This window comes from Macaca fascicularis, chromosome 2 (assembly GCF_037993035.2).
Source record: "Macaca fascicularis isolate 582-1 chromosome 2, T2T-MFA8v1.1".
Classification (NCBI taxonomy): domain Eukaryota; kingdom Metazoa; phylum Chordata; class Mammalia; order Primates; family Cercopithecidae; genus Macaca; species Macaca fascicularis.
The window spans coordinates 118,102,156-118,117,508 of NC_088376.1; the positions used below are offsets into that span (position 1 = coordinate 118,102,156).

The 15,353-nt window shown below is 44.3% G+C and overlaps 1 protein-coding gene across 5 annotated transcripts in view; it reads left to right on the top strand.

Moving 5' to 3' along the window:
* CACNA2D3 (calcium voltage-gated channel auxiliary subunit alpha2delta 3) overlaps positions 1-15,353 on the top strand; it is a 931,957-nt gene that overhangs the window by 851,556 nt on the left and 65,048 nt on the right. The gene's annotated exons all lie outside the window — the stretch shown is intronic.

A 15,353-nucleotide genomic window follows, 5' to 3' on the forward strand; every position in this document is an offset into this window, starting at 1 on the left:
TGCAATCTTGACACGCTTGCTCTCAGGCCTGCCTGTAGCAGGTCGTCCTCTCCTGCTCCCTTCCCTTTAAAAAAAAATTCAAGTACAGTTTTCCTCTTTGCCAGGAGTCATTGTACACATGCTTGAAAACTCTGCTTGGATCTGGGCTGGAGTGGCTGTGGAGTTTTCCACCACTTCTTCAAGCTTCCTGCAGCAGCTCCTGGCCTGCCATCCAGGGCACCACTGACTTTTCCTATCTTTATGTGGATGTGTGCATTTGTATCATGTTAACTTGTTTTCAACTTGGTGGGAGAAGGAGACAAAAGATGAAGAATAATCGCACACGTGTTTCTCATTTGAAAGCACATTTTTCAACTTCTTTAACAAACCTATTTTTTCCTCTGCCTCTTGGATACTCCTTTCAAACTGTTCGGTGGGAGAAAGAGAAAGGCTGTAATGGAATTTTGAACCTCTAGTCTTCTCCTTCGTGTGGGTGAAGTACAGTTGGCATGCATCTAGAACTTCCTTTTACAATAAGAATAGCCAACATATTTGAGAAAAAGGAAGGGCTGGGAACTCAGTTATTACAGCAACTGCTGTCATCCAGGAGCTAGCTGACAAACCTCCTGGGCTTCTTTGAAGGGCCTCCTCACCGGGGCCAGTAGAGCATTGAGAGTTTGAGTTTTGGAGTCAGACACACTGGGGTCAAATCTAGGCTCTGACATTACCAGCTGCTTAATTTAGTCAGATTGCCTCTCCAAACAATGGTTTCTCTACATGGAAAATGAAGATGACAATAATTACTTCTAAGAGTTGCTGTCAGAGCTAGTGATATCATAATAAGCATAAAGTTCTTAGCGCAGAACTTGGCATGTATGAAGAGCTCAGTTAGTTGTGAACTGCAGCTGTGATTTTTGTTGTAGAACCTTGCTCTGTCTTGAATTTGCTTTCCACTTGGCACCAGATACTGCTTCATCTACATTTCTCTCCCTATAGGCTTCCTGTGACACTGTATGATGGGTCTCTAGTGTCGGAGGACCATAGTCCTTGCAATCACACATTCGTGCCCTTGCCCTTCCCAGCATGCAGTGCTTGCTCAGGGCATAAGGTTGACAGTCCTGTCATTCAGAGAAGATCTATATTTCAGAAGCAGTGAAAGGATATAGTTGGCTGTAACTGACAGCACTCTGGGTCAGAAGTCACGTACCATATTGAATTGAGCCCACCCCCAAACATGGGTTACATGAGGCTGCGTTGCTTTGGTGCTGTGGTTAGCTCAGATGAAACTCGAGATCAGTTTACTGTGCTGACCCCTCATCCCAGCATCTTGGACAGTACTGAGCTGGCCCTCAGTTTCTTTATCTTAGGCTTATACCCAGTCCTAAAGAAACAAATTTCAGGCCGGGTGCAGTGACTCACGCCTGTAATCCCCCAGGACTTTGGGAGGCAGAGGTGGGTGGATCACTTGAGGTCAGGAGTTCAAGACCAGCCTGGCCAACAAGGTGAAACACTGTCTCTACCAAAAATACAAAAATTAGCTGGGCGTGGTGATGCATGCCCATAATTGTAGCTAATTGGGAGGCTGAGGCAGGAGAATTGCTTGATCCTGGGAGGCAGAGATTGCAATAAGCCGAGGTCATGCTACTGTACTTCAGCCTGGGTGACAGAGCGAGACTCCATCTTAAAAAAGAAAGAAAGAAAGAAAGAAACAAGTTTAATGCACGAGAGCCCCACAAACCATCTTCTCCAGAAAGACAGAGCTCCAAGAGGAGAGCACTGCCACCTTTCCTAACCTCCCCTTTGTTTCTCTCCCTTGGTCACTTTGCTGCCTCTCTCCAGGGAAGCAAGGCGATGCTTGGGAAGCAAGGCAATACTTGCCTAGGTGACAGCAGACCTTTCCCCTGACTATTCTGACCACTCACCTCGTGACCCATTGGCTGTTCCACCTGACAGTGCCATCAGAGGGAAAAAACATCCACTTCTGGGTCTGTAGTGCAGGTGGAAGGAAAACCACTGATTTATGTGAACAAATTAACAACTTGAAAGAATTTTGAGAAAGTCTCACAGCAGCATGTGAAACAATCTAGGAGGCAAAATTGGCCGCTCTTGGGCACTTTAGTTGACTCTTTGACCTGACTCTATCTAGCCAGCTTACATATGACCTAGTATCCAGGATCCAACTCACAGAACAATAGCTTCAGCAGCATGATGGTAATAATCATGGCTGCCTTCCTGAGCACCCACCAGACTCTAGGCTTGGGTTGTCCTTGACAGATCTTACCTCTTTGCAGGCTTTCCAATAACTCTGAGACAGGCATAAATAGGACCAGTTGCATAATTTGCAGGGCCCAGTACAAAATAAAAATGTGAGGCCTCATGTTCAAAAACTGTCAAGAGGTTGTGGTGTTTTTTGTTTTTTGTTTTTTTTGAGACAGTCTCGTCGCTCTGTTGCCCAGGCTGGAGTGCAGTGGCGTAATCTCGGCTCACTGCAGCCACCGCCTTCTGGGTTCAAGCGATTCTCCTGCCTCAGCCTCCCAAGTAGCTTGGACTACAGGCGTGCGCCACCATGCCCAGCTAATTTTTGTATTTTTAGTAGAGATGGGTTTTCACCATGTTAGCTAGACTGGTCTCAAACTCCTGACCTCAGGTGATCCCCCCAACTTGGCCTCCCAAAGTGCTGGGATTACAGCATTTTGCTTGCTATATCCCATGAGTCACCACGCCCGGCCTCTTGCAACTATTAAGAGAAAATCTAGTCTCAAAATCCTTTCATTAGAATTTGTTTACCCCCGGTAATGCAAATTCAATGTTGTCATGTATCCAGGGAAAAGGGGGAAAATACAGCCTGCCATAGGAGTCTTCTTCTTTCAAGGTTCCTGACGGGGCCTTTGTTACACTCTGGACTTGAAATAAGAAGACTTCAGGTTGAGCACAAGATTCTCCACTCTGTGTTCATAGACAGTGTCTTCAGCCTTTCTGAGCCTGTTTCTTCATTACCAAAATAGGGACCTCAATGGATTTTCTGAGAATTAACTAAAATACAATATGTTAAAATACTTTTCAAATTGCAAAGCCATTGCAAACAGGAGATAAGAATATCTTTTGAGTAGAGTTTCATATGTCTGCGTTATTCTTATTTTCCAATTTTCTCCTGTTTTGTTTTGTTTGTTTGTCTTATTTTATCATGAATAATCCCCAAAGGATAGTTACTACATAGCAGTTACCTTTACAGCACAGCGTTGGGGTGGATTCGTGGACCTGAACTCTCTTGTGCATTAGCATCCCCTGGGAACCTTTAAAAACACTCCTAGGTTCAAGCTGCAGCCCAAGAAATTATATATTAAGTTGATTTGGGGATGGTGCCCAGGCACTTGTGCTCTTTAAAAGCTTCTCTGTGATTCTCATGTATAGTCAGCATCAAGACACCAGGTTAAAAGCATGGCACCAGTCTAGCTACTATGCTCTTAGGAGTCACCTGATCTCTGCAACAAAATAGGAGGAAAATAATTATTCAAATACCTACAAGTGAGGGATAAATGGAATGATATGTGAGTAACTGAAGTGTCCCCAGCTTGAAGGTACATACGTGCCTACAGCCCACCCTCCTGAGCGTGGGCACTCAGCCTCCTTCCTGGATGTCTCCCATTATGACCACAGGGGAGATGCCTGCAGAGCACAGTCAGCTGGCACAAATGGATCGTATCACAAAGTGAGAGCTCCTGGGGGTCCTCTCTGATCCATGACTTCCACCTTTCTCTGTTTCCTCTGTTCTTTCTCCTCTTTCTAGACTTCTAAGCAATGTCTGAATCCATCTCTTCCTAGAGGGAAGAGCCCCCAGCCCATCTTTTGGAGGTCGATTTCTTGGATTATCTTCTTGTTCCTGCATCCTCCCCTTAGGGTGTGATGGGAGGGGCCCCCACCTTCAGTGCCTTGATGGTGCTTGTATTAGTCCATTCCCCCACAGCTATAAAGAAATACCTGAACAATAAGAAAAAGAAAGAAAGAAAAAAGCAATACCTGTGACTGGGTAATTTACAAAGAAAAGAGGTTTAATTGGCTCACAGTTCCACAGGCTGTACAGGAAGCATGGCTGGGGAGGCCTCAGGAAACTTAGAACCATCACGGATGGTGAAAGAGAAGCAGGCATGTCTTTACATGGCTGAAGCAGGAGGAAGAGGGAGGAGGGGATGTGTTACACACTTTTAAACAACAAGATCTCATGAGCACTCACTCACTCACTCACTATCACAAGAGCAGCACCAAGGGGGGAAATCTGCCCCCATGATCCAATCACTTCCAGTCTGCCCCCATGATCCAATCTTGGCCCCGCCTCCAGCATTGTGGGTTAGAGTTCAACATGAGATTTGGGTGAGGACACAGATCCAAACCATATTAGCACTTTACTCTCCTAGAAGCCCCAGGGTGGGACTGGAACTACTGATGCTAGGGCAAAACACTAAGCATATAGACAGCAAGGATAACACTCTGGGTTAATCTCAGGTAGGGCACCTTGCTCCAGCAAAATATCTAGTAGATTGCTAGTAAGACATGAAAAAACAAAGGCTCTTCTACCGTTGTCCAATTCCTCTCCTCCCTTTCCTCTGTAAGTAATGTAATACATCTTGCCTGAGTTCCACATAGCTGGGCACCAACCTGGATATGAAGTGCCATTTGTTAGACAAGAGGCACAAATATGACTTTTAGGACATTTGAGCCAGGGAGACTGAAGGGAAAGTTGGAATGAGTTCAATATGGAGCCCAAGGAAAGAGCAAGAGCCTTCAAAAAGCGGGTAAAGAAAGAAATCTTCACTGAAGGATGAAAATGTGGCTGTTATCAAATATCCAGAACTTGAGGGTTTACCCTGGGTTTTTTGCTTTTACCAACATCCTTGTGATTTCTGGAAAGACCAAAGGCTCTTCCCTTGTTCTTTGTCTATCTGATTATGCTCAAGGTCAGAAAGACCAGTGGAGCATACCTGACCCTTGGCTTGCTGGAAAATGGACTGCTCTTGAATAACTTGTTTTTGTTTTTGCTTTTGAGCCACTAATAGTACCTACCTTTCATGGCCATTGTCTTATCTGTCTCTCCCTTTTTTTTTTTTTTTGGTTGCAACTGCTAGTGTGTGTGTGTGTGTGTGTGTGTGTGTGTGTTGTTTTGCATGGTTTTTCTTGTTTGTTTTTCTGCTGTGCTTGGTGCAACACACTTCAGCTTTTACCCCTCCAAGGCCATTCATATTTTCCCTAACGGATCTGGCAAATGTCCTTGTCACTGCACCCCACAAATGTTCATTAACATGGATGGCTTGTATGGAATTCCCTGTGGCAGCCTCTTCTGCTATTTAAATCACCTTTCTAAAAGGAGACACATCCAGGTAGACTCCAAGACTCATCATTTCTTATCATTTCTACTCCTGTCTCTGTATAGTGGGACTTGGGAGCTTTTTCCTGTCTTTGGTAATCACATTACACTTCGGCGAGTGCCCTGGCCTTGGAGTGTAGAGAGTGTTAAAGGAGAATTCTGTTATGTTTGGATGGCTGCTCGCCTTTAAGGCCAACTGCCCCACTGATGTCTAATACTCAACAACTCATGTAATGAGTGTAATGGCTTCTTGGCTTCCTGCTGACCTGACCATGTCCTCAGAATTATGCTTTGTCAGAGGTGGCATTGAAAGGAACAAGGAGACAGATTGGCTTGGACAAGTATATTTCTGGGCCAAACTTTCTGGAATGCAGAAACATGGAGCTTCCAATGAACCACTCTTTAAAATCCAAAAGCTGCTGCTCAAGCATCCCCAGTTACAGCAATAACATTAACTGCCCTCATCTTCACCATGCAGTCCGTCTCATTTGTTGGATGTTAACTATAGGCAAGGCATTATTCCAAGCAGTTAACATGCATTACCTTAATTAATCCCCATCACAATTCCATGAAGTAACTACTATTATTATTTCCATTCGACAAACAAGGGACTAGAAGTGGAGGCTCCCAGCAACTTGTCAAGCTCTCTCACAGGCATGAGTGAGAAGACAGAATTTGAACTCATGTCTCTCAGATTCCAGAGCATGTGCTCCTGATCACCATTCATGTCTTCTCCATAGTTGGAGCAGACTAGCATATCTTCTACAGAGATTTTTCTTTTTACATTCATATTTGCTCTGCCTTAAGAGATAGTAAAAGAAAGTCTTTCTTTCTTTCTTTCTTTCTTTCTTTCTTTCTTTCTTTCTTTCTTTCTTTCTTTCTTTTCTTTCTTTCTTTTTTTTTTTTTCCCTTGAGACGGAGTTTCGCTCTTGTCACCCAGGCTAGAGTGCAATGATGTGATCTTGGCTTACTGCAACCTCCGCCTCCTGGGTTCAAGCAATTTTCCTGCCTCCACCTCCCGAGTAGCTGAGATTACAGGCGCCCACCACCATGCCCAGCTAATTTCTGTATTTTTAGTAGAGAAGGGGTTTCACCATGTTGGTCAGGCTGGTCTCAAACTCCTGACCTCAGGTGATCCAACTGCCTCAGCCTCCCAAAGTGCTGGGATTACAGGTGTGAGCCATTGCGCCTGGCCAAAGAAAGTCTTTTAATCAAACTTGGAGTCCAATGTATTAGTTAGGAATTGGTCCAGCCACAAATAACAGGAAAATCCAAATTAACAGGGACTTAAAGAACATAGGAGGTTGTTTTCATCTCTTATGGTAAGGAAGTCTGAAAATACTAATTTGGGACCCTCATGTTACAGACTCAGGACCACAACTTTTTCTTCTACCTTTCTCCAAGATGGCTTTTAAGCTCAAGGTTACCTCATTGTTCAGTGTAGCTGCTGAGCCCCAGCCATCACATCTGCAATTCAGGCTTGCAAAAGAAGAGTTCAGAGAGTTCCAAAAGGTCCAGAAGGCCAAGTTTCAAATTACTTAATTAACATTTATTTAAATAAATGCTTTAAATAAGATTTTTAATGTGTTAAGCAGCCTCCCGTATAATATTTGTGCTTAATCACTTGGCCTCACCTCACTCCAAAGAAACCTGGGTAATGTGCATATTGAAAAGTTAGAGTTCTGCTCACCAGAAGAGGAGAATAGTTATTGTGAAACTACTGATAGTCTCTACCACATCCAGCAGGCCCGAATTTGCTTCAAACCATACGAGTCCTCTGGCTTCCTCTGATAACCCCTTTGGAAATCTTGGAGTGATAGGGCTGTATTCATAACTCTTAGTCTCCCCCACCCCAAACCCACATGCCCAATGCAGTCCTGAACACAAATTGTCATAGCCACCCTCTAACCACCTGTCCATGTGCCTGCCTGACCCCAGACAATAGAAGTAGGAACACTCCATAACACCTGTTGGGTTTTACCAATAATAATCATGACAGCAGCAATACCAATACTCAGAGGTACTGACATTTATTAAGCCTCAATGACATGCCCCACACTGCCAAGTGCAGTACAGGCATCATTATAGTGTAGTTGCTATGAAATGTAGACCTGGCTTCACCAATGTGGCAGAGCCCAAGGACGCTCCCCCAGAATCAGCTCTCTTGCTTCAAATGGGTTTTGCATTAACTCATTCCCAAAGCAGAATTCAGCTTTTTCCTTCTAAGAAGGCAAAAGAAATTTAATATTTTCAATATCGAATTAATTGCGATTCCATTTTCCCCATCAGTTTAATAAGTGAAGCTAATTTCCATGGGAGGGGCTGCATGAATGGGCAAACCAGCTGGCAGCTACGTGCATTTCCTGGGCACCCATGAATTTTATTCCTTGCCCCAGGAGCAAAGCAAATGTGGTTGGTAGAGCAACATCCGCTCTGACTGGGGACAGGGACTGTCTTGATGCTGGAAGGTTGTTAGTCTCCCCAGAGCCCCCTTCTTTCAGAGGACCCCATCTTCTTGGCTCTCGGGCACTTACACTTGTTTATCAAATCAGTGCTGCTCTCCAGGACAATGGGAAACTCTGTTCACACTTAACGTTTGCAGGTGGCAACTCCTATTTGGTGAGTCAAGGAAGTACCCCTGAATATGTCCAGACTGGTACTAAGCCCTGGGAGGATGTGTCTGGGTTTTAAAGTGGAACCAACCCAAATGTCCATCAATGACAGACTGGATAAAGAAAATGTGGCACATATACACCATGGAATACTATGCAGCCATATAAAAGGATGAGTTCCTGTCCTTTGCAGGGACATGGATGAATCTGGAAACCATCACTCTCAGCAAACTAACACAAGAACAGAAAATCAAACACTGCATGTTCTCACTCATAATTGAGAGTTGAACAATGAGAATACATGGATACAGGGAGGGGAACATCACACACCAGGGCCTGTCAGGGTGTGGGGAACTAAGGGAGGGATAGCATTAGGAGAAATACCTAATGTAGATGATGGGTTGATGGGTGCAGCAAACCACCATGGCACATACATACCTAGGTAACAAACCTGCGCATTCTGCACATGTATCCCAGAACTTAAAGTATAGTAAAACAAAAAATAAAATAAATAAAGTGCAGTTCCTGCCTGCAAGCTACTTACAGTTAAGGTGAAAGAGGAAGAAACAACACAAGAAAATGCCAGTGAGATATATCACATTCTAAAATTCATGGCTGGCAAACCTGTTTGCACATTAGAATTCCTTGGAGAGCTTAAAAAATAACTTATACCAGATCCCCAACTCAGACTAATGAAATATTGCAGATAGGTGAGATGCTCAGGTATCATCATGTATAAAAAATTACTTTGGCCCAGCTCAGTGATGGATGCCTGTAATCCCAGCACTTTGGGAGGCCGAGGTGGGGGAAGTGCTTGAGCTCAGGAGTTCGAGAGCAGCTTGGGCAACCACCTCCAGCACATGAGACCTCATCTCTTAAAAAAAAAAAAAATTAGCTAGGTGTGGTGACATGCACCTGTAGTCGTAGGTGTCCAGGAGGCTGAGGCAGGAGGATCGCTTGAACTGAGGAGTTGGAGGCTACAGTGAGCTATGATCATGCCACTGCACTGAAGCCTGGGTAACAGAGCAATACCCCATCTCAAAAGAGAAAAGAAAAGAAAATGTATTTGAAGTTCCCTAGGTGATTCTAAAAGGCAGCCAAAGTTGAGAATCACTGTTTTAAACAAATGCCAATGTGTATGCCTTAGGAATTGAGAGCGAGTTTACGTCCCATTTTCCAGATTCTTCTGATGAGGCCTCATCCCCACGAGATCCCTAAGGAGCAAGATATCTGCCGAGTAGCTGGTACTATAGGCATGTGCCACCACGCCAGGCTAATTTGTATTTTTAATAGAGATGGGGTTTCACCATGTTGGCCAGGCTGGTCTTGAACTCCTGACCTCAAGTGATCGGCCCACCTTGGCTTCCCAAAGTTCTGGGATTACAGGCATGAGCCACCACACCTGGCCTTTAATCAATTAATTCTTATGGTTACTGTTCTTATTACCTGGGTAAAATGCTGATGGGATTAATATCTCAGTATCTACAACTTTGTTTCTCTTTATCAACTTCCATTGATGAAAGGTATAGATTTGGTGCCAACCAGATCCTCTGCTTAATCTACCAAATGAGTGACGCTTTCTTGTTGCTCCCCAGTCAGTGTTCAGCAGTGAACCCTGAGAGGTCCTAATAGCCTGTGTGAGGTTTATTCTTGGCTAATGATGGGTGCTCATTAGTTAAGTTGTTTAACTAATTTCCAGTTGGAGGGCTCAAGGGCAGTAGGACCGGGGTTTTGTAAATTCACTGCCTCTGCTGTGTTAGAGACACTGCACTGATCTTAAAGAACAGTGCCATCTCTGCAAGAAGTTGCTGTGGGATGAGATGGTGACTGATACGAGCAGGAGAGAAGGGAGAGCACATTTTGGATCTTCTATTAGCACTCCTATCAACAGGTTGAGCTTTCTACTTTCCTGGCTTTCTGAGATGTAAGAATGAGTAAGGGCTTCCCATGGCGACAGTCTCTTCGTTAAGAATTTCCTGTGTTCCTGCCCCATGCCTTTTCAATTGCAAGTTGAAAGCTGCCCCCAGAGGACACATTTTATAGCGCAAAAAAAGAAGACATATTTTTACATGCTACCTTAGTGAGTCATTTTGCTTCTCAGACTTTTCAATTCGGAATTGCTTAATTATGTCCCATGATGGATCTCTATGTCAAATGCCTCCCTTGTCCTGTTTTTAGGGCTGTATTTGCAGACATTAAGCTGTTTCAAGATTGTTTTTAGGCCAGTTGTTTAGCCAAAGTGAGCTAATTTGATGAATCATTACAGGAAAATTACCTGGCCTCATGGTACATAGTAGGTGTTTAATAAATGTTGAGCCCCACAGTTGCTAACCAGCCTAAATTAGCCAGCCTAAATTAGCTGAGCTTATGCTGTTAAAATGCAGCCTGCTAATTCTTAGAGCAAATATTTTTCTTGGTCAGGATTTTTGTCTAGTTGGAAAAGAACAGGATCAGCAAAATGGCTTTAAACATATCTTAATGTCAAGAGTTTGTCATCCAAGGCTCTACCCAGCATGGGTGCGGGGCTACCAGGCTTTGTTTGCGTTGCTTTGAGCTGCTTCTTCAGAGGCTGTATCTGCCTTCTGTGAAAGTTTAAAGTTTCAAAGTTCCACCCATCCGTGTGGGCACACAGTGATGCTAATGATAAGGTCGGTTGGAGTGGCCTGGTGGTGATGTCATGGGGATTAAGGCATGTTATCTGTAATAAGAATACACCCCCAGTGCTGAGTGCAGCTGCACACAGCACCAGCCTTGGGCTGGGCATGATTCTCAGAGCTGATTTTAGAGTCAAATGAAAGCAGGCAATTATCATGTTCTTTAACTATAATCAGCCGAGCAGGATACAGGTAGCCGCAAAATGGAGTTATTTAAAACGGTAACAAAATCACTTCAAAAAGGGTAATAATCTGGAAGTCTCTTTCTGCAACATCTAGTTAAAGCTGTCCAAGTGTGGAGAAGACGGGGAAGGCTTATTTTGTAACCTCCTCAATGGCAATAGTATCGGGAAAGCCTCCTTTTGAAATAGAGGAGTGGGGGACAAGGGGAGGGAGAGCCTTAGGACAAATACCTAATGCACATGGGGCTTAAAACCTAGATGATGGGTTGATAGGTGCAGCAAACCACCATGGCACAAGTATTCCTATGTAACAAACCTGCACGTTCTGCACATGTATCCTGTAACTTAAAGTAATAGTTAAAAATAAATCAATAAATAAAAGACAGGAACCTTGGCCTGGGGGCTGCCCCGGAGCAATTTAGTTTAGCCCCAACACGTAAACTAGAGCCTTTGAAAATGATCCAAGGAGAATCCTGAGTTTCCTGCCATCTGTCAGAGTAGTTACCATGGTAAGAGGTATTCACAAGCACAGCCAACTGGTCCAGTCTGGCCTGGTGACTCCTCATTAACCCTTCAGCTTGGGTTGAAAGTTGATTCTGGACATTGGTTATGAGACCTTATCTTGGGCAGCGTTTCTTGTGACATTCCAATAAGACCCTGGGCTGGGGAACAGGTCTGAAGTCTAAGCATTTCTTAGAATCTACCAGAGCCTGCTTCTGAGCAGAGAGCAAAAGGAGGTGGATTCAGCTTGGCCCCCTACTACATCTGGCTCTGTCACCAGTGATCTATGTGAACTTGGGCATATTTATTTAGGCTGGCTAAGACTTGGTTTTCTCCTCTGTAAAATGGAGATGATTCTAATCTATCTTGTAGGGATGTATATAGAGGAGTACCTGGCTTTTGGTTGCTAAACAGAGTTCAGTAGACATCAGCTGTTGTTATCATTGCCCTCCGCTAAGAAACCCATGGACAGAAGTTCCTGCATCATCTCTTGGTAACACCAGCACAGCTTCTGATGGTGTCCTTGTATTGCAGTAGCAAGCATGGATTTTGCTCTGCACTGTCTGTGCCAGTGAGCTAAGAACACCAGGAGCCTTGTTCATCTTTCAGCCAGCTGGGTAATGCCTGTGTCAATTCCCATTGCATTAAACACCAGCCCATTAATTAGTAGTGGCAATGAAAAGATACCAATAATTATAACAGCAGCTATAGCCGTGCTTCCTGTTGAATACTTCCTGTCTAGCAGGCACTGTGCTGAATGTAACACATAGATAACTTTCTTTAACCCTATGACCACCCTATAAGGTAGACATTATTCTCACCATTTCACAAATAGGAAACTGAGGCACCAAGAGGGTTAAAAAGACATTGTTATAAGTGGATGAGTTAGGATTTGAGCTCAGGTATTACTGACTTCAAAGATTTTCACTGTGTCACACTGCCTTCTCTTGAGCCTTTGGGAACAGCGCAGCTTTAAGAGCCCAAACGCTAACAAAGAATAAAATCAGTCTTCTGTTGTAAGAATCTTAACAAAGTTGGCACACTTAGAGCATTTTTTAGTGTACTTCTACACAGCTGGTTATTTAGATCTCAGAATGTCTCTGTAACTGTTTAATAAGTCAGGAAACGAAGCCTTTGAAGAGTATCAGCAAGCTGCTCAACAATGCACCCTGGAGACTGAGCGCGGTGGCTCATGCCTGTAATCCCAGCATTCTGGGAGGCCGAGGCAGGCGGATCACAAGGTCAGGAGTTTGAGACCAGCCTGGCCAACATAGTGAAACCCCATCTCTACTAAAACTACAAAATTAGCTGAGTGTGGTGGCATGCGCCTGTAGTCCCAATTACTCCGGAGGCTGAGGTGGGAGAATCGCTTGAACCTGGGAGGCAGAGGTTGCAGTGAGCCGAAACCACGCCAATGCACTCCAGCCTGGGTGACAGAGAGTGAGACTTCATCTCAAAAAAAAAAAAGAGAGAGAGAGAATGGACCCTGAATATGCGGCAGGACCAACTTTTGAAACCATGGCCATCCTGCATCCATGGCTATGAGACTCCAAGTACATGCATGTTCCTCTCAACCCCATGCTGCCTCTCACCAGGCTCTGGCACATGTTTTAGCTGTAGAGACAGCGTTGGGCAGTGGGAAAAGGATAAGTCAATACCAATTCTTGCCAAATGCTAGAAAGTCCTTGCAGGGGTACCTGTAGAAATCTCCTGAGTGAGGATGGAGATCGTGGCATGGCGGGCCAGTCAGGGACCAATTAGAGTTGTCCATTGTGGTCTGCAGTTGAGTCTGTGACATATCCCGGTGTCTGGGTTAGTGCTAGGACTGTGTCAATGGTGAGAGCATTTCTGTGAGAAGTTTGTGCGGGGACATCCCCAAGCCTAATGTTTGGCTGATTTATGGTCTTCGTTTCTGTTTGTATAAACAAAGCTTCAAAGCTTCTTGCTTGCATCTGTGTAAGGAAAAAGCCAGAGGACAGTGAAGAAATACTCTGGTGAAGAAAAGACCTTGAGGACTGGCTACGTGACCACTGGTATCCCCTTGGGCTTTGCTGCCCAAGGAGTGCTGTGTGCTGCTGCTGGTTAGGAGCTGGCTTTCATCTTTCATTTGGTCAAATGTGGCTGGTTTTCTGCTTGGTACCCACAAACGACTGTGTTTAATCCATTTATCAGTAATATCCGTAACTTACTGTCCAGATAAGGAGGCCTCCAGATCACATTTTGCAGTTGGCCCCTTTGTTCTCAGTTGTGTCGTCATCTGTGTAACATTCGTGCAATCAAGCAATCATTTATGCATTCACCCTTTTAAAACTGAATGCCTTCTGTATGTTGGGTGCTGTACTAGGTGCCAGAGGTAGGTGTGAAACAGAGCCAACACCAATCCTGCTGCATGGAGCTTTTACATCTAGAGGTCTTTCCAACACAGCAGTAAGTGCACTCAACATTAACCATTGTACTATTCTAGGAAGGAATTCCTATGGGGAGAATTTCATCCAGTCATGTAGAAGCACATGTATTAAAGTGTTTAAAATCTCATCTGGCAGTTGTTATGTAACTCAGGCTGGACTTTACGTGTCTCTCCTTCGGGGTGCTAGGCATGGTGGGAGGGGATGCCGAAGGGAAGGTGGGAATGCCAGACTCCTTTGGCTATACCTTTCAAGCATGGGATAAGGTGTTCACGCCATCTAAATACTGGAACATGTATAGGGGCAAAGAGGGAGAGCTTGCCCCATCACCCCCCGAAGGTTTGCTGAAAATGAACTGACAAAGGGCAGGTGAATAGGAAAAAAAGGCACACAAAATGTATTTTAATATGGACAACACGGGGAATCATAGTAGAATGGTTACCCAGTAACCCAATGGGGTACAGATGCTTAAATGCCCATCTTCATAGAGGGAGGGGAGAGGGGGAAATAGGGCTACTTGAGGGATAATAAATGACTTTGAGGGGGAAACGAGTGGGCCTACTGCTCAGACAATGTTTAGTAAATAATTTCAGTGGAAGTTGAATGGGATGGAGAGCTGACAATGGTTGGGGAGAAGTTGGTCTGGGCTCTAGGTGTGGTGTTTAATTTTCAGTTCCTTTCTCTGTGATATGAGTTGTAATCTTCTCTTCTCTGGTGAATGAAATGTCAGGAAAGGCAATTGTATTCCTCTTTGGCAGATCTGGCTTTTAGGTAGAAAAGGGAACTTCAGAGAACAGCTTCATCCTGTGGTTTGGGAGAGACAGGATTAAGAGACTGTGGGGTAAGGGAGACAGGGAGCAAGGTTGGAGAAACCTTGAGACTGCTTCATGTCGAAGCACCATATTTTAGGGTAATGGTTTCTGAGTCCCAACACATGCTACCAGAAATTGCCATTCACTTTTCCTTTGTAGAATTGTTGGTGGGGGAATTAAAGTACATTGAATAATGTTAAAGTAAAACATTTTTGCAACTGTGTAAAGGTCATAATGGGGATGAAAGCTTTACTTTTATCACCAATGTAGGAAAAAAAATGTCCACTTTGTTTCATAAGCTATGCTGTTTTCAAAATAAGATACATTCACTCTTATGGTGGTGACAATAAGGAGTAGGGATTACAATTAGTAAGCCACTGGTTTCCCACACATTGTCAATGTGCAGGGCTTATCCTGGTCCAAACCTGCTTCCTGGTGCTTGAGAAACACAGAATCCTGCCATGTTTTATCCCAAAGTGGCTCTTCTTGGTTCTCCTGTCCCTTGGAGACATGGCCCAAGTAAATTCCATCCGGGTCTTAGAATCCAGTTCAGAACAGCACATTCCCTTTGGAATATCTTGCTCAATGCAGACCATCCTTCTTCAGACCAAATGACTGTTACATCAAGTTAGATGGGTCCTCATCCCCTTCTACCCTTCCCGACACCTTTGTTCCCTTTGTTCTTCAGATTCCAAGTAATAACATGACTGTGCCTCCAGCACTGGCCTTTGCTGGGCTCCTTGTTCATCATCCACGTTAGAGCTGCGTGGTGTTTGTCACTGTTGCCCTTGATGATAGTGACTGCTCACCTTGTAGTACATAGCATCAGTTGGTTCCCATGTTTTCTCA